General features: G+C 37.9%; 1 pseudogene; it reads left to right on the top strand.

The window, feature by feature from the left end:
- Positions 1-15: 15 nt before the first annotated feature.
- On the top strand, positions 16-26,606 carry LOC149211877 (protein LEAD-SENSITIVE 1 pseudogene; annotated as a pseudogene).
- The last annotated feature ends 1,385 nt before the right edge of the window (positions 26,607-27,991 follow it).

Genomic DNA, 27,991 nt, shown 5'->3' with positions numbered 1-27,991 from the left:
ATTCTATATGTTAGGATGCTGCAAATGCTAGGGAAAGGGCGGAGGGGATCACAAGTAACAGCAAGAGCACGCTATCAGCGCCACCGCAGGCAGGCAAAGCCAAAGCTCCAACTGGTCAGGATTCCCCCAAGAATTATGTGGTTCTCGAGATGTAACGGGTCGTTGCAACAAGCTTTGGATGAGCTCTGATCAGCTAGTTCTGTTATTTTTTATTTTACTGTCTATGGCTTCATCTGGTCTAAGTTTGTTAACTGTCTGCATTTTTGTGCCAGCCCCAAGCTGTCATGGCCGCCCTGCATGGTGTTCCCGGGGTTCTGGAGGAGGTATTTTTGGTCAAGATGATGTGTATGCGGAGTAGCGATACAGATATCTGTCTGCACGAGCAGACCTTTTGTAAATATGTATTTTTGTCTTAATATAAAAAGCTGATTTACACAAAAAACGTAACTAGTATATACATATAAAACTTTATTTTTGCAATTGCTCAATCGAGTCATTGTTTAACCATGTATATGGCTCGATCAAGGGTTTCTTAAACCTTCGATCCAGCTATTTGAATTTATAACTAAGCGCTTGATCGAGCATTTTAAGCTCTCAATCAAGCTATTTAGGTCCTAAAAATCATAGTTTTAGCACCCCTTCTACATATTTCTTTGCAACACCATTTTGTACCCTGGTGGACTTAGGGAAGAATTTGTCCTTAAGTGGATTCATGAAGGAATCCTCTATCCATTGGCATATGTGTTCCACATTTTCGAATTCATATGATATTTCTCATCTAATTTCTTTTAAACATAATGAGTAGGATTCAACTTTTTTTGGAGGAGAATAGTGTTTGCTAGATCTAGGAGCTTGTACTTATCATCTTCATTTCCATATCATGTATTTGAGCACTTTTTGAGATCAATGAGAAGTATTTTGTTACCTTTGGTTTGAGTGTGTTCTAATTAGAGGAAAGTTTAGCCTAAAAGTGCCCATGAAATTTTCACATACATAATATGTAAACCAATCAAAATCCTTTAAAATTAAAAATGAGTACATGTAAATATTTTGGAGGGAAAATTAAAAAACCTATTTTTTTAATTGTATTTTTGACTAATCTCCTTTTAGTTTACTCAAATTTCAAGTGTAGACACTCGTTGAATGTGGAATTAAATTTTGCATCCAACGAGTACCCATTATGCATACTTTTGAGAAGACCCACATTGATAAAAAAGGAAGATACATTACAAAAGCATGTTGAACATGCTTTTGTAATGTATCTTCAATTTTTATCAATGTGGGTCTTCTCAAAAGTATGCATACAATACATTACAAAAGCATGTTTGACACACTTTTGTAATGTATCTTCAATTTTTATCAATATGGGTTTTCTCAAAAGTATGCATAATGGGTACTCATTGGAAGCATAATTTAATTCAGCATCGAATGAGTGCCTACACTTGAAATTTGAGTAAACCTATAAGGATATAAGCCAAAAATACAATTAAAAAAATAACTTTTTTCTTTTCCCTCCAAAATTCATAACTCTTATTTTATTATTTTCCTATTATTTTATTATTTCTCCTTTGTACATTTTTACTATGCATTGTCTCTTTTGTACTTAGTTTAGCAGTATTTCCTTTCTTGCAAGCTTTGTTTATATGAAAAGTTTCCTTTGCATATTTATCAATCATCTCTCTTAGAAAGTGTGGTTCTAGGCCTTGCATTGGAAAGCACAAAAAGATATATTTTCTTTTGATGTAGTAGTTAGATCTTGAATAAAATTTAACTCAATCTTTCCTTCCTAGTTTGATTTTCTACAATTAGTATTGTTAGCATGCTTTAGATGTTTTACAAGTTGAATAATATTTTTGGTATGAAGGTCATACTATTGGTTTGCAGGGAAGAGCATTGTCATTTTCAATTTTGACCATACCATCAATACCCTCCTTCCATCCTCATCAAATTCTCCAAGAGGTTTGCATACAGAAAGTTCAAGACACATTTGTTAGAGGTTACTGTTTGCATTCCCTCCTTGTGCAAGATGGGATCTTGAGGATTACTAGGCTTGGAAGGGACCCCCATACCCTTATTCCACCTTCTACTACCCTTCCTTGCCTTCATATCACCTTTTGATCTCTTGGAATGCTCTCAAATTCAATCCTATAGCAATATAGGGAAATCTTGTAGCATCATGTAACAATCTTGTAACACCCTATAGGACTACGTAGAAACCCTCAAAATTAACCATAATTGTCCTTTAAACTTAAGTTTGGCCTCTTATCCCTTCACAATGTCTCATAGGCTTAGAAAACAAGCTTGAGGAAGATTGAAGACCACTTAGGACCCTTCTTTTCACCCTTGAAATTTATTTATGCAATTAGGGTTAGTAATTGAATTCATGAATTTAATAACACCAAGATAGATTACATTGTCATTCCTTGAAGCATTTCTTGATTTTTTTCATTAGAATATGATCTCCTTTCAATGCAATAGTTTAGTATTGATTTAATGCTATTTATCTTATTCAACTAGATTAAGTTTATTTTCTACAATAGGTTAGGGTTTTCATTTCAAGCATTTTTATTTCTTGCAATTAGATTTGAATTTCCTTCTATGCAACATTTACATTTCTTGCAATTAGATTAGAATTTCCTTTTATACAAAATTTACATTCTTGTAAGTAGATTGGAATTTCCTTTTATGCAGAACTTTCATTTGTTGCAAGTAAATTTGGATTTCCTTTTATGCAACATTTTTCCCTCTATGCAAAATCTAGATTTAATTTACAAAATGGTCTTTGTATACATTGGTTTGATCTACTGCCTCAGAGCAACTTAAGTAGAACTTAGTATTTGTGCATATAGAATTGTCACCTCTTAAGTTTGTAAAAATATTGGATTGATAAATTAAAGCTAGCAGCCCTAGGAGTTGCAACATTCTTGATGCAACACTTAACTGAAGTAGCGTATATGTTTCTGAGCATAAAATGAAATTTTTTTTCTGATAATACTGATTCACCCCCCCCCCCCCCTCTCAGTATTATTTCCAACAATTGGTATCAGAGCAGGTCCTTCAGAGAAGCTTGATCGCTTGAAGGTAGATCGTTCATCATGAGCAACTATGAGAGAGAAGCATCAATCAGGCCACCGGTTTTTGATGGGACAAACTTCAATTATTGGAAGGTAAGAGTTACTACCTATCTTCAATCTCTTGGCACAGAAGTTTGGGACATCGTAGTGACAGGCTATGCTTTTCCTTCAGCTACCCCTACAGATGCAGACGAGAAAAAGAAGTATGAAACAAATGCAAAAGCAGTCAGTACCCTATTAGGATGTATATCTCAATCGGAATTCATGAAGGTAATGCACTATAAATCCGCAAAAGAGATATGGGACAAAATCGTCACGAGCTATGAAGGAGATGAACAGGTAAAGCGTGCCAAACTTCAAACTCTCAGGATTCAGTATGAGACTCTCAAGATGTATAATGATGAAAGTGTGGCTAACTATTTTCTTCGGGTAGATGAAGTTGTTAATTGTATGAGAAATTTGGGTGAAGAAATAAAAGAGGCTATTGTGGTTGAAAAGGTTCTAAGATCATTGTCCCCCAAGTTTGAATCTAAAGTATCTGCAATAGAAGAAAAAGAAAATCTACGAATTCTTACTATGTCTCAGCTACATGGAATTCTAACTGCTTATGAAATGAGAAAGGGAGGTCCATCAGACAGAAGAGAAGCTGCTTTCAAGGCATCAGGGAAAGGAGATTATTATGAAGCAAGCCACGTCCCAGAAGAAGAAGAAGAATCAAACTTTGTCAGAAATCTTCAAAGGGGTTCTGGAAGGTTCAGAGGTAAGTTGCCTTTTAAATGCTTTGCTTGTGGAAGAGTAGGTCATTATGCTGCAAAATGTCCTTATAAGGATAAAGGAAAGGAACCTTCTAGATGGAACAAGAAACAAAGTGCAAATAAGAAAAGCTATTACACTCATGAAGATAGTGATGGTCTATCAAACAGTGATGAAGATGAACGAGGTAATGAATATAAATTGTTAATGGCATTTGAAAATGATGAATATATGGATGCTATAGATGTGGATTATTTTCATGAAGAAATTACTAAACTTAAGAGATGTATAGAAGAGAAGAATATGATCATTGATACTCTACAATTTCAAATTGATGAAAAGGAAAGACATCTTGAAAAATTAGAAGGTGAAATTGTTGGTCTTAGAAAAGAGATTGAGAAAACAAAAGCTATTAATCTCAAATTTGTTAAAGGATCTGAAACCTTGGATGAGATTATCAATGTGCAGCGATCTCCTCTGATCAAGACAGGTCTGGGATATAATGGAGAAACATCTCAAGCCTCTACCTCTAAAAGTTATCTTGATGCAGCAAGAAGAAATGAGCAAAAGCACAATGAAGACCATCAGGTAAAGCAAGGACAAATTGCAAACAGAAACTATCAAGGGCAATCCATCTTAAGGACAAACAGAAGCTACAATCAGCCACAGGTAAAATCTTCCCAATTTGCTCCAAGAATGAATGTGAATAGAAGCTACAATCGGTTGGATGATAGATCTGATTATCGTAGAAGTTTCTTTAATGGCCAATGCTTTTCTTGCCATAACTTCGGTCACAAAGCAGCTCAATGTGTTGCCTACAAGACAATCATGACTAGAGAAGCTCAAAAGCAAGGGAGAATGACTGAAACCATGAAAAGAACTTATAACAACTTTTCGGTTCTTGAAAATGAAGTTGAATGCTCTATTTGCAATAACTTTGGTCATGAAGACTCTGAATGCAGGAGCAGGTTTCGGAAGAAAACTCAGAAGGAACAAACTTCAAATGTCAGAACATGGAGAATAAAGGAACCACAACCAGAAAGATGTGGGATAGCCTTTTATGCAGAAGGTCAAGAAAGTATATGGTACATTGACAGCGGTTGTTCGAAGCATATGACAGGGGACAAAGAAAAGCTTGAGTCATATACCGCATTAGAAAAGGGGAAGAAAGTTTCTTTTGGAAACGATATCTCTGCAGCCATAAAAGGAAAAGGTGTTGCTCCATTGAAAGAGAAGGTCAAAGCAGGAAATGTTTTATATGTTGATGGATTGAAGCATAATCTTCTGAGTGTCAGTCAGATGTGCGATCAAGGAACAAAGGTAATATTTAGATCAAATGGATGTTGTGTTCGTGATCTTGATACAGGTGAAACAGTGCTCAAGGGAAGAAGGACTCCAAATAATCTATATATCTTTGAGGAAAGACAACAATGCTACTTGAGCAAGGATGATGAACATTGGCTATGGCATCAGAGGTTGGTACATCTAAGCTTTTCACAAATAAGGAAAGCATGCAAATATCAGGCAGTTCGAGGTCTTCCAGATATCAAAATACCAGACAACACCATATGCAAATCTTGTCAGTTTGGAAAGCAAACCAGAACTAACTTTCCAGAGAAGGAAGGATCAGCTAGCATGCCTCTTGAGCTAGTCCATACAGATGTTTGTGGTCCATTTAGAAAAAGGACACCACGAGGAGAAGAATATTTGATATTATTCATTGACGATTTCTCCAGATTTGTTTGGTTAGGGCTTATGAAGCACAAAGATGAAGCATTCGAAAAATTCAAATCCTTCAAATCCTTGGTTGAAAATGAATCAGGACACAAAATTAAGTGCCTCAGATCTGACAGAGGTGGGGAGTTTACCTCAAACGAATTTTTTGATTTCTGTGAAGAACATGGGATAAGAAGAGAATTCTCTACAGCTAGAACTCCTCAGCAAAATGGGGTTGTGGAAAGAATGAACAGAACAATCCAACAAATGGCTCGTGCTATGCTTGATGAATCAGGTACTCTCGCAACCTTCTGGGGTGAAGCTGCACATGCTGCTGTTATTATTCTTAACAAAACGAATGTCCGAGTAAACAGCACTCAAACACCTCATGAGCTCTGGAGTGGTGAAACTCCTTCGGTGAAGCACTTCAAAATATTTGGGAGCAAATGTTATATTAAGAATACTGATGAGCAACCTGGAAAACTTGAACCAAGAGCAGATGAAGGTATTCTTCTTGGTTATTCTCCATATAGCAAAGCATACAAATGCTACAATAAAAGACTTGGGAGAATTGTGGATAGCATTGATGTAGTGGTTGATGAGAAGGGATACATTCCTAGGCAAATTCATCATGAAGACATTGAAGAAGATGAAGACTATCCTCAAAGGCAGAATGATGAAGAAGAAGAACCTCAAGAAGAGGAAGAACCTCAAGAAGAACCAGAGGAGCAGACAAGAATAGAAGAGAAGACTCCATCCAGATATGTTCAAAAGAATCATCCAGAATCTCAGATTGTGGGGCAGAAAGAAGCAGGAGTACAAACAAGAAGAAGAATTGCAGAAGCTTCAAGCTATTTGGCGTTACTATCTTCCACTGAACCACAAAATGTGAAAGAAGCATGCAAAGATGAATGTTGGGTCAAGGCAATGGATGAAGAACTTGAGCAGATAGAAAAGAACAACACTTGGGAACTGGTTCCTAGACCAAAAGATAAGAATGTCATAGGGACAAAATGGGTCTTCAAGAATAAATTGAATGAAAATGGAGAAGTAATTAGAAACAAGGCCAGACTTGTTTGTAAAGGGTATGCGCAGCAAGAAGGGATAGATTTTGAAGAGACTTTTGCTCCTGTTGCAAGACTTGAGGCCATCCGAATGTTCCTTGCTCTCTCAAGTTTTCAAAATTTCAAGGTATTTCAAATGGACGTGAAATCAGCCTTTCTGAATGGAGACTTAGAAGAAGAAGTTTATATTGAGCAGCCAGATGGTTTCATTCTTGGGAATGATCCAAACCTTGTATGCAGATTGAAAAAGGCTCTCTATGGTCTCAAACAAGCTCCAAGGGCTTGGTACTATCGGTTGGACAAATATCTTCACCAACAAGGCTTTTCAAAAGGATCAGCAGATAGCAATCTCTATATAAAAGTTGAAAATAACAAATTGCTAATACTTTTTGTTTATGTTGATGATATTATTTTTGGCAGCAATGAAGAGACTATGAGTCAAAACTTTGCCTTGGTTATGCAGAAAGAATTTGAAATGTCACTTCTTGGAGAATTGACATACTTTCTTGGATTGCAAATCCAACAAAATGAAGGAGGTATCTTCTTGTCTCAAACCAAGTACCTCAAGCAAATCTTGAAGAAGTATGGCATGGAAGATTCAAAACCTGTATGTACACCCATGGTTACAGGATGCAGCCTCAGTGCAAATGATGAATCAGCAGCAGTTCATCAACCAACTTATAGATCCATGATTGGGAGTTTGCTTTATTTGACAGGTACCAGACTAGACATCATGCATGCAGTCGGAATAGTTGGAAGATTTCAAGCAAATCCAAAGGAGACTCATCTTCAGGCAGTGAAGAGAATTTTCAAATATCTTCAAGGGACACAAAACTATGGCTTATGGTATCCTAGAGATACAGATCTCACACTTCATGCTTATACAGATGCAGATTGGGCCGGAAGCGTGGATGACAGGAAGAGCACAAGTGGTGGTGCATTCTTTATGGGCTCCAGATTAGTATCTTGGTTCAGCAAGAAACAGAGCTCGATTGCCTTATCTACAGCTGAAGCAGAATATGTGGCTGTGGCATCTTGTTGCACACAACTTCTTTGGATGATGCAGACCTTGCAGGATTTTCAAATCACCTGCACTTCACCAGTCTCTATCTTATGTGATAATACAAGTGCAATCCGCATTTCAAAGAATCCAGTCATGCACTCAAAGACCAAGCACATACCAATCAAGTACCATTTTCTTCGGGAACAAGTGCTTGAGCAGAAGGTCAAGTTGGAGTATGTTCCTTCTAAGGAACAAGTTGCTGACATTCTCACAAAACCACTGCCCAGGGAAACTTTTCAATATCTCAGACAAAAGCTGGGAGTAGTTGATGCTTCATCCTGCTGTTGAAGCTTGTCTGTTCTACAGAAAAGTTGGGATACGCAAGTTACGTAAGGGATATCCGCGTATATTAGCCGATCTATGCTGGGAAAGTCACGTGTATGGCGTACGCGTGTTGCAGAAAGCATATTCGCGTGCATACGCTGTTTTATGCAGGATAAGTCGCGTATATGGAGTTCTGAACAGCAAGGGCAGACTCTGGTTGAAGAAGGTCTGAGATGGGTATGCCAGAATGCTTCAAGCACAGTTTCAGGGGGTGCGGCAGGCACAGGTTCAGGGGGAGCAGCTTAAAGCATTGTTGGCATTTAGATGCTTTTGGTTCTAGTACACAACTATTGTTGGTTTCAGGAGAAGGAGCTCAGAAGGAAATCTTGGGTGTTGATCTAAAAAGATGTTGCTTGTGACCTTCATAAGTCTTGGTCTAGATCTGTTGTCTCTATGTCATGTATTTTTTTGTGATATTTCTTTGATGGTGTCAAGGTCATGTAACGGCCTATGTTGGTTTCCCCACTATGCCTGGGATGAATAATGTAATATAATTGGTTGTTTCGGATGTATCCCCTCTTGGTTGGGAATATGGATGTATGTATTGAGTCTTTTGGTGATAGGAAGGTCCCTTATGGTGTATAAGTCTTGGTTCTTTTGAAGAACATCTTTTGCAGATCTTGCCTACAGTCAGGGGGAGCATGTTTCAGCACAGCCAAGCAGAGATATCAGCATGTACTCAGGGGGAGCACAGCCCTTTGCCCTTGATGACAAAGGGGGAGAGGATCTTGGGGTTGCCATCAAGTCCAAAGGGGGAGATTGTTGGCATTTTGGCACTGGTGTGGCGCTACGATACAGGTGTTGTCCTTGATGGCAACTCTCTCTGATGACAAATCATAGTGCAGAAGGATAGCAGCAAGGAATTGATGATCAGACTACCAGTATGAAGAGAAAATATATATACGCAGGTTCGCTATATACCAAGTCGCGTGTACACGCAGGTTGGCTTCAGTAAAAGCGCGTGTATGTGGAAAACTTATCTTTGGTCCGTGGCGGTTATTCCTTGGAAGTTGTGCCTATGGTTTTTGACCATTGTGTCTCGACGGACGTGTTGATCCCTAGTTTTGAAGCTGATGGTATTGGATTTCTATGGTTTTGGCCTGTGGTATTGAGCAAGGCCTAAGGCTATATAAGGAGAAGAAGATCATTAGGCAAGGGTATCTAAAAAGTCTTGAATATCTAAAAAAAGGAGATCTGGTATGCAGGTTCTGGGTTGCTTGATCTAAGCTAAGGAGAGATTACACCGGTTGATGGAAGACTAGATCTAAGGGCAGATTGGGATCTAATGGTTGAAATGCACTATTATGATATGGTTGATTATGCGTATTTCTAGATCTACATACTGACGCAATGTTATGTTCTGGGTCTAACTGATGTCTGGTACAGCTGCAAGTTGAGAAAATTTATTTTTAGATCTGTACGCAGGTTGTCTTTGGTAAAAGTGCGTGTATACGCGGGTTTCTCTCATTGAAGTAGCGTATATCTTCTGAAGCTTGATTTTTGAGTTTGCAGTTGGGTCTGACTATTATTGCAGAGTTCTGTAGTCTGCTCTGTGTTCTGGTGACTGGTGTTGACAGGGTTTCAGTGGTTCAGTGATACAAAGATTGATGATGCTAGTATTGGTTATTTTATGCTTCAATGATCTGTTATAAAAGTTGAATGAATTGTGGTCTTCAGATTGTAATGCTTCAGGAATATCCAGTCTGAAAATGTATGAAAAGTGGTACCTGAAGGAAAGAAGATTGTAGGCCATCACCTACGTATTAGTCTCTTAGCTAGTACAAGAGCAAAGGGGGTTGGAGCTCCCTTCCAAGAAAGTTTGGAGAACGAGAGAAGGTTGAAGCCTTCAGCAGGTTGTAGCCTGCGTATTGGTATAAGGCTGCACCAGTACAAAATATTGTAAACTGAAGTTTCATTTTTAAAGAAAGATAGAGACGACTTGCAGCAGGTGGTTTTCACCCACATTGGGTTTCCACCTTATATCATGGTGTTCATGTGTGTGTTTTCTGTGTGATGATCTGTTCTGTTATACTGCACCTGCTTTACTATCATGGTTAATAATGTCCTGATGCATCTACTGAAGATAAGCTACTGAATCATAAGTTTTCTTGTTATACGCTGGTTGCTTTAGACAAAGTTGCGTGCACATGCTGTTACACTTAACTGAAGTAGCGTATATGTTTCTGAGCATAAAATGAAAAGTTTTTTCTGATAATACTGATTCACCCCCCCCCCTCTCAGTATTATTTCCAACATCCTATATATACCAAGGAAGTATTATCATTTGTATCATCCAAGAATTATTCATTTATGTAATGTAAAGAAGGTTTCCCACTCAAAGTGGATAATTTTTAAGTCGTTGATCTATCTTTTGTTTTGTTTTGTGAGCTAGTTTCATAACAAATGGTATCAGAGCTTTATATTCTAGGGTTTCATTGCTTCAAAAAGGTCATCTTGGTCTTTTGGATATAGATTTTTTTTATGAGGATTTAGAAGTTGAAATTTTGAACACATGGATTTGAAACATTGTTGAACTTTGTGTAACACAACCAGATTCTTTTTCGATATGTTTTCTAAGATATTCTCCGAAGAAGTTAGAGTTTTTGCAGGCTATAGAATTCAATCTCAAACAGGTGACCTAGGTAAAATTGTCATAACTTTCTCTACGAGAATCAGATTTGAATTTCGTAAAAAGTGACTAAAATTTGACAAGCTATGGTTTTTAGTGTATCATTTTCAAGGTCAAAGATCGAAACAATGACACATAACACTCCATACAAGTTCTCTCTACTGAACCAGTATATAATTAGGTCATCATGCGATATTGGGAATAAATATTTCTTGAAGAATCCAATCTTGATCTGACTTGTGTTGTTAGAAACAAGTCTCATAGAGCTACCACAGGATGAAATTCCATACCTTGGAGAGCCAAAATTACATAGGTACAACCGTTTTAAGATTGAGATCCTAAAAGCAAGACATATTTTGTATTTTGTTTTAAAATTGCATAAATTTTGTTTGAAAAGCCAATTTGAAGTGATTCTAAGGGAATATTGAAGCATATATATTAGTATTTGGTTCTAAAGTTCCTCCCAAATGAAAGAATTATACACCCATTAAGCTCTCAGAAATCTCTACTATAACGCATGAAGAGGAAGAATTGCCGCATGATATATCAAAATTATGGGACAAAGTGCAACAAATTTCACTCTGACAAAGAGCAACCAAAATGAACTTAAAGGGGACATGGATGGCTTAAAAAGGCACATGGATCGTTTAAAAGAATAAATAAAAGGTGACATGGATGGTTTAAAAGAAGAAATAAGAGGTGACATGGATGGTTTAAAAGTAGAAATAAAAGGCGACATGAATGGTTTAAAAGAAGACATGGAAGGTTTAAAAGAAGGTTTCACAAAGTTACTACAATAAATGTTCCCTAATGGAAAAAAGGTATTTGATGAAACTCATGATGATAAAAAAAGGAATGTTAATCATGATTTTAGAGACTCCAATTTTGGGTTTAAGACTCACCACATTCCAAAGATCGATATGAAGAAGTTTGATAACAAGGATCCAGTAACATGGATACTACAAATGGAACAATATTTTGATCTCGATGATGTGCAACACACAAAAAAGGTATGCATTGCATCTTTATATTTAGAACCCGATCAGTTTGTATGGTATCGATGACTTTGTTTTCGTAAACCACTTGTTACTTGGTGAATTTTTACAGAGAAAATGATAGCACATTATGAGGATACGAAGATCAACACCTTATTTAGCCAATTGATAAATCTCAAACAAAAGGGTTCAAGGGCGGAGCACATTAAGGACTTCTAAAAATTGAATATCAGGGTAACTGATACGCCAAATCATAGGGTTGATGTCTTCATAGGAACTTTAAAGGATAATATCCAACATGAGGTTTTCCCTTGGGAAATGATTCATTAGAGAAGGCATTCAGGGTGGCAAGAAAGGTTAAAAGAAAAATTATGGCAACAGGGAAGCCTACCACTCACAACTATAAAGATGGAAGTGTTGTTGCTCCTAGCCTTCCACAACATACAAGGTTGACACCACAACAATTGGAGGGAAAAAGAGAAAAATGGATTTGTTATAGTTGTGGTAGAAAATACACTAAGGTCATAAGTGTGCTAAGAAGAAATTATTTTACATATATTGTGAATATGAAGAAGAAAAGGAACAAGAAGCATGAAATGATGAGGATATACACTAGGAACCAACCGCGGTGAAAGAAGAAATGGATCCAACCATATCTTGTAATTCACTGGCAGGAATTACGACTTCTTAAACTCTCAATATAGAAGGATATATCAAGAAGAAAAAAATAATAGTCTTGAATAACTTGGTAGTACCCATAATTTTATTCATTGTACAATAGCCAAGGAATTGAATTTCTTCCTATATCCAACACCAGAGTGTCAAGTGATGGTTGCAAATGGAGGAACTATAAATTGTTCTGGAAAGTGCCATATATCAAGCTAACCATGGGAGAATATATATTGAATAGTCCAATTATTTCCATTCCAATTGGTGGCGTTGATATTGTACTAGGAGTCCAATGGTTACAATATTTGGGGATGACATATTTTAATTTTTAATAACTTTTCTTGAATTTTTTTTGGGAAGGAAAAGAAGTTGAATTAAGTAGTATTGAAGGGAAACCAAGAAACATAATTAGCTCTAATGGCATGAAAAATATTTTGAAGAAATAACAACAGGGCGTAATTGCATAATTATGCTCGCTAGAGGTTCAAGCATCGATATAATATATTTCTCCAATCTCCAAAAAGTCTTGGAAAATCATTGCAAGGTATTTGAGACTCCCAAAGGCCTCCCACCTATTAGTGATCATGATCATGCTATTCATATGATTCCTGGAAGTTTTCCTCCAATCATCAGGCCTTATAGATATCCTTATGCCCAAAAGAGTGAAATTGAATGTATGGTCACAAAAATGCTAGAGGCTAGTATAATTCAACCTGTTCAAAGTTCTTTATCTTCTCTAATAGTATTGGTGCACAGGAAGGATGGATCATGGTATATGTATCCAGATTATAGGTAGATCAACAAGCTCACTAGTAAAGATAAATTTTCCACTCTGGTCATTGATGATTTGTTGGATGAATTACATGGAGAAATTTACTTCACCAAGGTGTATCTTCATTCAGGATATCCCCAAATTAGAATGAATACTGAAGACATTCCTAAAGCAACATTTAGAACTCATGAGGGTCATTATGAGGTTTTAGTCATTCCATTTGGCCTTACTAATGCACCTTCCACATTTCAATGTTTGATGAATTCCATTTTCAAACCCTTCCTTAGAAAATTTATGTTAGTATTTTTTTGATGATATACTAATCTAAAACTATTGGAGGAGAAACAATTATATGAAAAAAAACCTCCAAATGTTTCTTTGGAGTACAAGAGGTGGGATATTTGGGTCATATTGTAGCTCATGAGGGTGTTAAGGTAGACCCCAACAAAATTAAATCCATTAGGGAATGAAAAATCCCCACAACCATAAAGAATCTTCGAGGATTTCTCATGTTGACAGGGTATTATCGCAAGTTTGTCAAGAATTATGGGAGAATAGCAGAACCACTAACAACATTACTAAAGAAAGATGCATTTTCTTGGACTCCAGAAGCAATTGTGGCCTTTGAACACCTTAAAGAGTCAATGTGCAAAGCATCGGTCTTAGCTATGCTAGATTTCACAAAAACCTTTATTGTGGAATGTGATGCCTCAGGAAATGGTATTCGTGTTATTTTAATGCAAGAAGGAAGACCCGTTTCTTTTGAAAGTCATCCTATCAAAGGAAAGTATTTACACAACCCTATTTATGAGAAGGAATGTTGGAAATACTACATGCACTAAATAAATGGCGACCTTACCTAATGGGAAAACACTTCAACGTAAAAACAAATCATGATAGCTTTAAATAATTTTTGGAAAAAAAGATTATTTTTAGAAGAGCGAAAAAAATGGTTCACAAAGATGTTGAGTTATGACTTTGAAATCATCTACAAAAAAGGGAAGAAAAATGTTGTTGGAGATGCACTCTCAAGAAAAGATAATGATGTGGAAGAATTTCTTTGTGCCATTTTTATTATCCAACGTGATTGGATAACTGAAGCAAGGGATGAATGGAATAGTGATAAAGAGGTGTGGAAACTCATTCAAAATTTGTAGCAAGATCCCAGTACATCTGATACATTTAGCTAGAAAAATGATTCATTATGGTACAAATATCACTTATATCTTTGTAATAATTCCCAACTCAAACAAACGATTCTTTTGGAATTTCACACCTCCCCCTTAGGAGGGCACTCAGGATTTATAAAAGCTTACCATAGGGTTAAGAAGGTCTTTTTTGGGATGGCCTTAAATTTGATATTCATAATTTTATGGCAGAATGTTTGGTTTGCCAACAAAATAAAGTTGAGACAATTAAGATCTCGGGTTTGTTACAACCTTTAGCCATTCTAGGTCAACGTTGGGAGGAGGTATCAATGGATTTTATCATAGGTTTACCCATGTCTGAAGGAAAGAGTGTCATCATGGTGGTAGTTGATAAAGTTAGCAAGTATGCACACTTTTGTGCATTATATCATCATTTTAAAGCCAATATAGTTGCTACTACATTTCTGGAAACAATTCGAAAGCTACATGAAAACCCAAAGATTATTGTAACTGACAGAGATCCCATTTTCACTAGAAACTTTTGGACGAAATTATTTTCTTATCTTGGTAGTCAATTAGCTCATAGCTCATCATATCATCCTCAATCTGATGGGAAAACTAAGATAGTGAACAAATGTTTGGAAGGATATATTTATTTCTTTGTATTTGATAAACAAACATAATGGGTCAAGTGGTTACCTCTAGTTGAATGGTGGTATAACACTTCTTCCCATACTGCAACAAAAATGATCCTATCTATGGAACTTTATGGATATCATCCACCATCCATCACATCATCTTTAAGAGAAAATTATAAGGTTCAAGTAGTGGAATATCACATCGAGCATCAACAACAAGCTCTCCAACTCTTAAAGGATAACCTCACTCTAGCATAGAATCGAATGAAATGTAGGAAGATCAACATCGTAGTGAAAGAAGTTTTGTTCTAGGCAACTAGGTATTTTTATGGCTACAACCATACAAACAAATGTCCCTCAACCAAGTTAAGAAGGATAATAAATTGTCACCCATGTACTACGATCCTTACAATCTGTTGCAAAAGATTGGTACTATGGCATACAAATTGGAGTTACCTTCATCTTCACAAGTACACCCAGTTTTGCATGTTTCATGCTTAAAGAAGGTTATCAGTGACAAGCTCCCAATTCAAACAATGTTGCCAAAACTTGATGAAGAAGGAAAAATCACACTTGAGCCTGAAGCAGTCAAAGAAATAAGAACCCGACAACTATGTAATCAATTAATTTAGAGCATCTCATTAAGTGTAAGAATTTACTCACTAAAGATTCCACATGGCAGGATGAGAATTTTATACAAAAGCAACTAGAACTATTCAAGCTGGTGAGCATTAGTATTGCAACAATAATGCTGCAACTCCTAGGCTTCCTACTTTACTTTTATCAACTCGGTATTTCGTAACAAACTTAGAAGCGATGATGCTGTATGCACAAGTACTAGTTCTTACTGCACGTTGTCACTTGGTCAGCTAGCACAAGATCAATAGGAGCTCAAGACAACTTCTATAGATTCCAGAAGAAGCTTTATATGTGATGAAAGAAAGGAAAGCTTACTCTACAGAGGCTACTCTACTTGCACAAAGGAAGACTGAAATGTAAAGTAGACCTAGCAAACCCTGCTTAACCAACTAATCCTACTTTTGTAGAAAGCACTATGAAAACCATGAAATGAATGCCATTACCTACTCAAGTTAGTAAAAAACATCTACTCAAGCTATTTCTAGAAGGAAATGAGAAAATAAACATCTTTTTGGATTTTTATGTATTTTTAGGTGAATTTGTCATGCATGTAATTTATTTGTTTGTGAATGTGGCAGCGAATAGGTGGCGATGGACGTCGGTTTTGGGACTTGAGAGGAAATAGGATGGTGTGCATGGGTACTAGAAGATCTCAGGAGGCTTTCTAGAAGCTTTTCCTACAATCAGACTTCAAAAGGAAGCCTACAGGAAAATCTACAGGAGGATGCAGGGGATCTACAGGAGGTCTATAGGAGGATGCCGAGAGTAGTTTTGAAGGTGTAAGAGTGAGTGGAAAGGGTAGCTAAAGGCTGGGATGATGTGTTAGGGTGCCTAGGGTCCATCAAGAATTATTAGGAGAGAGAAATATGGTTGGATTTGTTCAAGGAAAGAGAGGAAAGTCTATGGAAAAATGCAGAAAACTAAGGCAGATTTGAGGTCAACTTTGGGCAACCTGTGGGGCATAGATCAGGGAGAGAATGTGATGGATGATAGGCTAAATTGCTGTGAGAAGATATTTTCTGCCAAAGAACTAAAAATCAAACAAGGAGATCAAGCAAGCAAGGACATTAAGTACATCAAAAAATAGAATTTTGCATCAAGCTAGTCTAAACTCTAATCTATGAAAGTAAATGCTGAGAAATGCTACAAGGAAAGAAAGCATGGAATAAGACTTATTGCAAAGAAAGAAATGAGCATGGTGAAATAGATCTAAAGTAAAGCATTAACCTTTTAACAAACTACAACACTAGAAATCCTATGGAGAAGGAAAATTTGTGTTTTTGTGGCAGCAAGAGGGTCTTGGCCTTAGTTCATGGTCCCAAGGGGAGGAAAGGAGGCCAAGGCTCTGTTGATGGTATTTTTGTATCTTCTTTCTATCACTATTCAACCTGCTATAGAAAACTCAAATGGAGACAACCTTCTAAATCACAAAAAGCAACCTATTCTTCACCAAGAAAGAAATTTATTTAATAGCAACTAATCCATAAACTGAAACAAAGCATATAAATACAAACAAGAGGAGCTTGGTTGCTTGGATTGGGCCCTAACCCAAGAGCTTTAGCCCTCTGGGGTAACTCAGTGCTAGCTCAAAAAGGATCTCATCTTTATTGTCAAAATAATAATAGGATTACATGAAACTGTCAACAAAAGTAAGCTCGAAGTTGAGCAGAGAAAAGCTGCAACAAAAATTCGACCCTAGTGAGGCCCTAGGCCTCTCTACTTATACAACTAAAGCTCCCAATAGATTCCTTAAAATCATGGAGGCTTGGCTCTGAAAACTTGAGATAAACGGAAGTTATCCTTCACTTGCTCGGCTGCCTCCTAGTGCATTGATTTGGCTGTTTGTGCTCCGAGCTGCATGAAGGAGAATTCGAAGTGGGGAGTCATAAATGAGGGGGATACCCTCCTATAAATCCACTTCGAATTATTGTTGCCAATTTTCCATTAAATCTTTGACTTTGTCTTCAAAATTCAACAAAAATTTGCATTAAACACATATTAGACCCCATGGCATCATAACCAACCCAACTCACTCCATAAGCATAAATATAATAAAAAAACATGCAATAAGCTAAGAGAATGTTTGATTAAACTATGTTAGGAGGCAAAATGAGCCCATATAATTACCCATTTATGGGGCTCATCATCACCCCCTACTAAAGGTGTCGATCATCCTCTAAGCAACTTAGTCCATCTCTTCATCTTTGATGGCCCTGGTAGCCTCCCTAACATCCCATGCTTCTGATGTGATCTCCTCTTCCTTGTTATGGAATCCTGCCTTTTTGTCTACCTCTTCCCACTGTTGTTGCTCTTCTTCTTCTGTTCTGCCTTCTAGCATGCCTAGCAACAGTGGGGGACTCAATTTGAGGCCAATCCAATTGACCTTCAGATTCTGCATGGAGTGCTTGTATAGTGACACTCTCCTTAATTTGTCTTTCATCCTTGTTGGGGAGTGATACTCCCTGATCTGCAAACTGTGTGGTAAGGTGTTCCACCTTCTCATACAAGCATGAATACAATCATCCCCAAGTAATCTTTCCATATCCTCAAAATGTGCAATGGCTTGAGCCTAATCATTGATATATTTAGGGGCAATTTGGGGATTGTTTGCAAGCAAGTTATGTGTGTTAATGAGTGCCATGGGATCTGATGGCTCAGCTATGATCATTAAGGGCTCACTCTCCTCTTTTATCATTATCTTTCTTATTTCTACTGCCCTTAACTCTTCATGATTCATCCATGAGGCCATGGCCATTAGTTGTAGGTCCCCTAGCCTAGCATTGGGGTCCCACACATTCATGTCTGTGAGGGCCATGTTATGCAAATAGAATTCTGCTATTTTTTCCTTGTCTTCTAAAGAGATTTGGTCACATAGGTCCATAAACTGTCTGTAATCTTGAAAAGGCATTGTGCCTCTCTGTGCCAAAGTCTTTATCTGAAACTGTAGCCATTGGTCCTTGAGGTATAATCCATATGATTTTGTTGGTGTTCTGCATTGCAGTGCCTCCATGGACCAGCTAGTCATGCATGCTAGTTGTGTCTCCCACTCTTGCAGTTGTCTTCTAAGTAATGCATTTTCTGTTTCCAAGTGAGTTCTTGAGATTGCCTCTCTATGTCTTACAAAAATTAACTCCCTACCCATTTCTCTAAGCTTGTTCTCCATGTGGCCAATATCCTCTACTCCCTTGGATTTGGCGATTTTCATCCACCTATGGCTCCTTATTAATTCTTTCTCCAACTCAAAGAATAGCGGAATTGCAAATGTTTGTGGAATTATCCTTCCTCCTTCAAGGAGGTGGTAATAGGAGGAAAGGCTGGGCTGGGGATCAGGTTCTTATGGCTCTGTAGATTCCTCCTTCCCCTTTGGCTATTCTTCTACCCTTTTTTCAAGTTTCTCAGTCTCCTGTAGCTTTGATAGGGTCTCCTGTAGAATAGTCTGTGCCTCCTGTAAAGCTGTTTTTGAGTCCTGTAGTTGCACTCTTTCCTTCCAGGTGGAAGATCTGGGAGTCCCTCTTTCATATGTGATAGGGCTTTTAGAGGGAGATTCTTCCCCTTTGACAGTGGGTGAATCTTCAATTATAATGGGCACAGTTGAAGATGGTTGTGGTTTTCGTGCTTTTATCCTTGTGCTTTTCCTGGCCTTGAAATACATGGAGGCTTGCCTTTTTCTCTTCTCTTTTGGCTTAACTGGGGTGCTGAGGGCAGTGAGAGCAGCTGCTGCCTCTCTTTCTAGAGTCTTAGGAGACACTTCTGTCTTTTCTACCCCTTTTTCTCCTCCTTATATCTTTTTCTCTATCTCTGTTGGTTTTTTTTCCTCGTGTTCTATGTTGGTTTCTTCCTTCTTCCCTTCTTGTTCCTCAGTTTCTTCCCCTTCTCCCCCTTGCAGCTCTAAAGACCTTTATGTCATCTTCTGTTGTCATGTTTTAGAATATTTCCCATGCTATGGGGATTGTGAAGGTATGGATGGATTTTTCCACTAGCATTTTACTTAACCCATGGTGAGCCAGCTGATTTGGACTCCCTACCTTAAACTTAATGCTGGACTCTATGAGGGATTGTAGGAGGAAATAGGGGATGCTGAGTTTCTGGGGTGTTGGAGTGTCCATGCCATATCACAACTCATGGAGGATTCTAAAATGGTAGCCAGAGACTATGCTATACCTTCCCTCAAAGGAAATATATTTGATGATTTGGTAACTGACCTCATCCAAAGGGTAGGGTATGCTTGTCCTTCTAATGCCATTTTTGTCTTCTACAGGATGTTTATTGTTTTGGAAGAAGTTTTTCTTAGTAGCTTGTCCAATTGGTTTTTCATCTTTGCTCCAGGGTAATCCAAGAGGAAGGGTGGTAACCCTACTGATAAATTTTGGGGTGATTTCCATGGAGAGACCTCTAAAAGTAACAGTGGCATGGGTTCTTGAGTGAGGGACTAAAGAAAGGGCAAACTCCTGAGCCACTTCTTCATCAAACCCTTAGAATTTCTCAAAAAATGGCATCCATTTTGCTCTGGTGGATATGGCTACTACTTCGGGGTGTTCATGGAGCCTGGTTGAATTTGTGGGCTACTTCCTCATGAATCCCCCTGTCATTGTGCTTATACCCCTTTTGAACACCCAATGTAGAGATGGAGACAAGAATTTTGAAGAAAATAGGGAAACTGAGGAAAACTGTGTTTTTTATTTTTTATTTTTAAGAATATAGGTAGAAATTTTTTATGGAATTTCTCTTCTTCTATGGACTCAATTCCTTCTTAAAATTATATCATTCCTTGCACATATTGATAATCAAGGTGGGTATTCACAGAACCTACCTTCTCAAGCCAGAAATCGAGCAAAATACTGGTGTTTTCTCCTTAAAAACAGCTCACTGCCCCTCCTGTAGAACTCCCTGTAGGTGCTCCTGTAGAACCTGTAGGTGCTCCTGTAGAACCTGTAGGTGCTCCTGTAGAACGCCGATAGCATGAGGATGGATGAAAGCGATGGAGAACGATGATTTCGAGGCTGTGGTGGTGACAAAGAGCTTCCTGTAGCTAAGAGGACGAGGATAAAATGAAAGAAAAGGTGGTGAAGGAGTTTCGAGGAGGAGTACTTATTTCGTCTTTTAGATATTTCCAGTGATGGGGTGAGCTGGAAAAAATGTACATTCCAATATTTGGACCATTGGTCCCCACTTGCCTTGTCATCATGGTTTCTTCCCGCAATCACCTCCCATCATTGCATTGGAGTTTGACCTGTCCTTGGGATTTTTCTCTGAGTTGACTAGGCGCACGTGTGGTGGCATCTTCGGATGAGTGCAGTCAACTAGATGAGGGTGGCCAGTTAACTGGCCACCCTTTCTCATTCAACCCTAATCATCTCATTCACTTATGCATATTTTTCAATTACACAGATGCAATAGAGGAGAGGGTTAGTCACTTACTTGTGAGTCAAATGTATGTGTTGTGAGGTATTTTGGTTCCTTTTGTTGCTGCATGCTTGTATTTCCTTTGCTACATGCCTATGTTTCTTTTGCTGCATGCTCTCTGCTGTCTGATATGTGGTTGCTTGTCTTGTGTAGGTATCCTCTGGCTGGATCTAGCTTCAGATGTCTCCTTCAATCCCATGGTTGCACTTCTTTTGCTGTTGTGGCTTGATTTTAATGGGATCAACTGCTACAGGAATTCCTACAGGAGCTCCTATAACTGCTTCTCCCTTTAAAATTTTATCTTATTTTTGTGTTGGGAGCTATGGGGATGATTCCAGAGATGTTAATGGAGATGGAAAGGTACTTGGTAAGCTACAGGTGAGATTTGAGGTGCTGCTCCCTTTATTTTTTTGTTTTTCTTTCTAAAAACTGGTTTTTATGTTTTTCTGTGATAGGAAGGAAAAAGAAATGATGATGATGATGTGATGCTGGTGTGGAGTGGATGGAAAGGAGGATGGATAGCTATAGGAGGGTCTACATGCTCTTCATGAAGCTTCCCAGCCCCTCAAACTTCTTTTTGGAACCATTTCTCGCTCTTTGTGATTTCTACAGGAGCCTCCTGTAGAAAACATAGGGCTTCCTGCATAACACACAGTTTTTGGAAAAAAAGACAGTGGGGTGGAAGAAACATAAGAAATGATGGAGAAGAGTGTGGAGGAGATGAAATAGGCTTTGTGGCATATTCTCTTGCTCCCTGTGGTCCTCGTGCAACCTGCAATGCACATTAAAATGCAATTTTCTTTTTCTTCTTTTCTCTATTTTTTTTTTTTTTTTTTTGAAAGACAACTAGGGCTCCTCCAAGGGAGGCTTTCACCCAGGTATCTTATTCTCTTTTTCTTTGTTACTTTTTTGTTTTGGCATCATCAAGCTGCCTCAAAAGAGGTTTTCAACCCAAGGATGGGACTCAAGCAGCTCATGGAGGTTTTCACTTGAGTCCTTATTTTTTATTTTTTTCTTTTTCTTCAGTCAGTGGAGGATAAGACATGCTCCACTACCATCACTGTCTTATTCAGATCTTCAATGAAATCTTGCTTGGAGAGGGGCTTCTTGTAAATTTTCAACCTATGTCCATTAACAAGCATGGGGATGGCTTCCTCATCAATGGTTTTGACCAGAACTGAACCATTGACATTGCATTTTTCCACAGTTTAGGGTCCCAACCATCTTGTCCTCAACTTGCCTTTGAAGTATTTATACCTTGATTCATAGAGAAGTGCCCAATCTCTCTCTTGGAATTGCTTCTCCTTGATATTTTTGTTATTCCATATCTTCCTCTAAAGCTGAACTACCTCTGTGTGGAGAAGGGTCTGCAATCTTTGTTCATTCAATCCTCTAAACTGGAGTAGTCTTTCCTTCTGTGCATGGCTGAGGTCTAGGTCTAGTTGAGCTGCCATCCTTAGTGTATTGAATTCAAATTCTATTGACAAAAAAGCCTTCTTTCCATAGACCAATTCATAAGGTGTGAACCCTGTGGTGGTCTTCCATGTTGTTTTGTAGGCCTAGATGGCCTCAACTAGTCTATCCACCCAATATTTTTTGCTGCCGCTCACTACCTTGGTCAAAATTCCTTACAAAGCTTTGTTAGTGACATCCACCTACCCATTGGCTTGTGGATGGTAAGGGGTGGAAGTCCTGTACTTGGTTTTATGATATGTGATCAGGTCTTCAATCAAATTGGAAGTGAACTGACTACCTTGATCTGTGACCAGCTCTCTTGGATACCCGAACTTATAAAATATGTTTTCTCTCAAGAACTCAGCTACTTTTTCCTCTGTTGCTATTTTGATTTCTTTTGCTTCTACCCATTTTGTCAGATAATCGATGCACACAATGATGTATTTCTTCTATTTTGAAGGAGGGTTGATTGGACCCACAAAGTCCATACTCCACTTCTCAAATGGCTCCAAGGTCACTTGAGGTTGCATGGGAATCTCAACCTTTGGAGTGGGTTTCCCCATCCTTTGACACCAATCACATTGGCTGGTGTATTTCCTCACATCTTGATGAAGAGTGGGCCAATAGTAGCCTGCTTGCAAGATTTTGAAGGCAATCCTCTTTGCTGCAAAATGACCTCCACAAGGCCCGTCATGACAGGTTAGGAGAATGTCAAAAACTTCCTCCTCCCTGACACATCTTCTCAAGATCTGATTTGGGCCAAGTTTGAAGAGGTTGCCCCCAATCCAGGTGAAAGGGGTGCTTTTCCTCACAATCTTGCTCTTCTCCTTTGAGGATAGGTGTGGTGGAAACTGTGTTGAAACTAAGTAGTTTGCTATATTAGCAAACCATGGAGAGAGTATTGAGATAGAAAACAAGTATTCATCCAGAATTTGATCATCCACCATTCCTTCTTCACCTGTAGGCAAATTTACTCTAGACAAAAAATCAGCAACAACATTTTCTTTACTAGGCTTATCAACTAGTAAAAGCAACCATCTAATAATGTGAGCATTTACATCTGGTTTGTTCATTAAATATCTAATTGTAGCATAATCAATGTGCACAAAGGTTTGATAGCCTATGATATAATGTCTGAATTTGTTTAAGGAATGCACTACAACTAGGAGTTCCTTCTCGGTCATCGTGTAGTTTAACTCTACCTTTGATAAATTTTTTCTTATAAAGTATATGGCATAAGGTAAATTTTTATCAATTTTTCCTAAGGTTGCTCCTATTGTTTTGCTCGAGGCATCTGTGTGAATGTGGAAAGGTAGGGCCTAGTTTGGGCCTCTCAAAATTGGGGCAGTCACAAGTTTTCTTTTCAAGGTATCTAGGGCTTCTTGATAGTTTTTGGACCATATGAAATTGACATCTTTTCCTAAAAGACCAAACAACGAAGAGGCTAACTTATTGAAATCTTTAATGAATCTTCTGTAATATCCAACTAAACCTAGAAAAATTCTGACATCTCTCACCTTTTGAGGAGGTGGGACCCTTTGGATGATGGCAAGTTTGTTGGGGTCCACCTGCAATCCTTGTTGAGATAATGCATGATTGTTGAGTCTTGAAAATGTCATTCATTTCCATTATACTTTCACTATTATGTCCATTATATCACCTCCATTTCATCTCCATTTCACTACTATGTCACCACATTCATCCCACTTTCATTATCATTGGGCCACCTTTATGTTTTTCCAATCTTTATTGTTTCTAAGCCTTTTAAGTGAATTTGTGGTTAAACATTAGAAAATAATGTGCATATGCTTATACCTAACAAATGGGTTGAGGTTGTTGACATGTGTAGGTTGAAAGGAGACTTCTAGAAGACCCTTATGTGGCACTCTAAGGCCAAATTCGAATTTGGTTGGAAAGAATCATGGGATCATGAGGATATGTGTCACATCTCCTAATTGTATTGTAACTCTAAGAAGACATGTGTCTTATCAGTTCCTATTTTGATTAGGACTCTAGAGGTAGAGGGAGAGATTCATGGATTCTCATTAATGAGATGGCTCTCATCTTTTTGTATAAATAGGAGATATCTCTCCTTCATTTGTTAGTCTTTTTAGTCTTTTAGTTTCTAGTTCTCAAGTTTGTAGTTCTTCCTTGATGGCTTTTGAAAGCTTTTGTACTTTGTACTTTTGAAGAAATTGAATAAAGCTTTGATGTTCTCAACATGGAAGGAGATGTGAAGTAGATGTCATGGAGCATATTAGGATGTAAGGTAGAGTAGATTTCATTTTGTAAATATTGCTTTGTAGAATGTAAGGTAGATTAGATTTTTCATTCATGCAATTTTAATTCATGCAAGTGTGTTCAATTTTGCTTTGATTTCATAACTAGTGGCATGTGTGATCATCTTGTCTATGTTGCTAACCTTTATTTTTCTGTAGTTTGATTTTCATTAGTATCATTTCTTTAACTTGCACTTTACTTTCTGCTCTTAGATATCAAGTTGTTCATCTATAGATGGTTCTTTTTCCATAATCAAATAACTTTATTGGAGCCAAAATATCACTTAGTACAGCTTGGTTTAGTTTGCTCTAAGACTCACATTGCTGACTTGTTCATAACTGTTCTCACATGATAAATCTAGCAGAAAGGCAAAAAGGTTAAGAAAAGGTTAAAGTAGTGTGATTTGTCTCCTTTATGTAGTGTCACTTAGATTTCACATTTCATTTTCATTTTAAATCAGCAGCAGAGATACTGGGCCGATGTCATTAGTCCTTTATTTGATGTCTTTATTTTCCTTTAAGCATTTGATTTCATAGGTGGTAGGGGGCCCCTGCCTTGTATAGTTGTCATTTTATTTTTGCATTTTATTTCACCATGTATATTAGCTGTACATAAATTTCTTTCAAGTTGATTGTATATTAGTGATGCACATAGCCTTTTAATGAACTAATGACGTGATAGAATCATCTTGTCCTTTCGCTGAAGCAGCAAGGATGCTGGGTCTCATAGTCATTCTCTCATTATTTGATTATTGCATTTTATTTCGATTGAACTAGTTGCATTAAACACTTTAGAAAACCAACAAGAACAAAACCCCAAAATCAACATAAACTATAAAACAACGAAGTAAGAGAAAGGTTAACTAAGCACATATAGTGCACCACACTTCGTCAGTTTACGATACCTGGATTGATAATTTATGTAGAGCAATTTAAGACATTAAATTGACTAGACATTTTGGTGCCGTTGCCGGGGAAGTGTAATTAGGAGACCTTATTTCTTACATCTGGAAAAAAAAAAGTTAATAATTCTTGAGTATGTTCTCCTCTTGCACTTCGTGTGATCTAGAGGATCAGAAAAATGATTGTTAAGTAAAAAAGAAAAATAATAATTCTTGAGTATGCTCTCCTCTTGCACTTTGTGTGATCTGGAGGATCAGAAAAATAATTGTTAAGAGAAAAAATAGGAGACAAAATAAACCTCATCACTTCAATTGATTCAAGAAGAAAAAAAAAAAACACAATCTATGACTATCTCCATTCCTAGTTTTCGCTATGGCTTCAATAAAAAAATCTGCCTCCCTGATCAAGCTTTGGTCCATTTGGATTCAGTGGTGGATTTTGTTGCCATGTGTGGTTTCAATTTGGGTTCAAAACTCTCTTCAATCATGCATGGGCTTGCTGGGTTATGTCATGGGAATGATTGTCTCAGACCCTAAGGACTTTGGAGTGTTAATACTTGCTTCCTTCCTATCAGTTTCATGTGCAGCGCTTCTCTATTCTCTTCATACATATCGTATATAATTGATGATGATTCTTGTAATTAGATATGCGGCTATCAACAAGAAAAAAATGGAGTAATCTGTTCTTGCCTTGATTGTTTCCTTGATGGAAGAGCACTGTACCGTTTTGAATATTTTGTCAATCCTGCCTTCTTTCTTGCAAAAGTTCGAGGTGGAACTTGCACACTCGCTGATGAAGACCCAGCTGAGACTGTGGTGCATAGAGCGACATACTTATTTCAGAAAGGATTTGGGTTGTACAATGTATTTAAGAACAACTGTGAAGATTTTGCTATCTACTGTAAGATTGACTTGCTTGTGATTGAGGGAATTAATGTTGGTCGAAGTGGTCAAGCAGCATCAATCCTTAGTGTGCTTGTTGCAATATGTTCTTCAGCTCGTCGATTTCTGACCACCAGTATACCTGGTGTGACTGCGGTTGCAAGTGGATTGTATTGTATTAGTAGGGTTGAACCTGTCTAACACACCTGCAAAACAGTAGATCAAACAAGAAAAACAAATGCAAATTCATAAAAGGCAGAACAGTGAGAACAGTAAAACTCAAGAAAAACGTAAACACAGAAAAAAACGTCAAACTTCAAACGTTCGATTTTCCCAAATGGAGACGAATTTCAAAAAACTAAAACATGGGTTTTTTTTCCATGTGGGTTAGTTAGATAACTCAGAAACCGTTTGAAGAAATTTGTGGCGGTCTGGGAGAAAGCTTCGGTTCTTTGGAGCCTCTTTTTTGCCGCAGCGTGAAAAAATTGAGTTATTAACTGACAGTTTGATGTATTCCGTGTGCCTGAAGAAGGGGAATTCCAATTTGGTTCTATGTTTCCACCTCTACCACGTCCTCTACCCATATGCCACCCATTGCAATTCATTAAAACCCGTTAAACAACAGTTTCAATCCAACACGGCTCTCCATTACGTGATCTGGTTGGATACGGCTCTTCAAAGCCGATTGATAGACGTGGCGTGAACCAAGTGACCAGTTTTATTACGGCTCTTCTCCACCGCATAACTCCCGCTACCTATTATAGACTGGGGTTTAACCATTGTTGCAGGGTTTTCATCTACAAACATATTCTAAAGCCCAATATCGGTGTACATGCTTAGCTTGCTTGGTTGCAGAGATGGTGAAGGGCATCCAGAACTCTGAGACGCTGGACCAAGGTTATGGTTCCAGTAAGCGGGAGTCTCAACTTTAGATTCTCTTTGTTATCTCAAAGCCTAATGCCTTCAGAAGTCCTGCATCAGATACCTACATAGTGTTTGGCGAAGCTAAGATTGAGGACTTGAGTTCAGTTGCAGACAAAAGTAGCTGAGAAGTTCAAGGCGCCTGATATGAGTCATGTAATGCTAAAAAAAAAAAAAAAATAATAAAAAGAACATCTACAGCTGCACAGGAGGAAGATGAGGAAGTAGATGACACTGGAGTGGAGCCCAAAGACATTAAACTGGTAATGACCCAAGCTGGAGTATCGAGAGTTAAGGCAGTTAAACCTCTAAAAGCTGCTAGTGGAGATATTGTTAGTGTGATCATGGACCTTACAACATAGGTGTATGAACTGATATAGGCAACGAGAATGGGGAAGCTTGGCAGAGCTAAACTGTGAATTGCATTAGTTAAGGGGGCACTTACACTGTTTCAAAAGATTAGCAGTCAGTAGCATTAATCATGGGAATAGTTTTCCATCTGCCATTGTAGTCTCCAGCAATACATAATTGTGTAAATTCCCATCATTTGCAATTGTGTTCTTGCTACAATAGTCTTTTACTGCAGTGAGTTTTGAAGCAGAAGAAACATTGCATTTTACAATCTTCATGTGTATGGACTTTGAGTCAAGCACAACATCCTTCAG

Source organism: Pinus tabuliformis, chromosome 1_1, assembly GCF_031772625.1.
Source record: "Pinus tabuliformis cultivar Carrire ecotype Pingquan chromosome 1_1, CPIR1, whole genome shotgun sequence".
NCBI lineage: Eukaryota > Viridiplantae > Streptophyta > Pinopsida > Pinales > Pinaceae > Pinus > Pinus tabuliformis.
The sequence above is the reverse complement of the archived record's forward strand: the minus strand, read 5'-3'. Positions and strand labels throughout refer to the sequence as shown.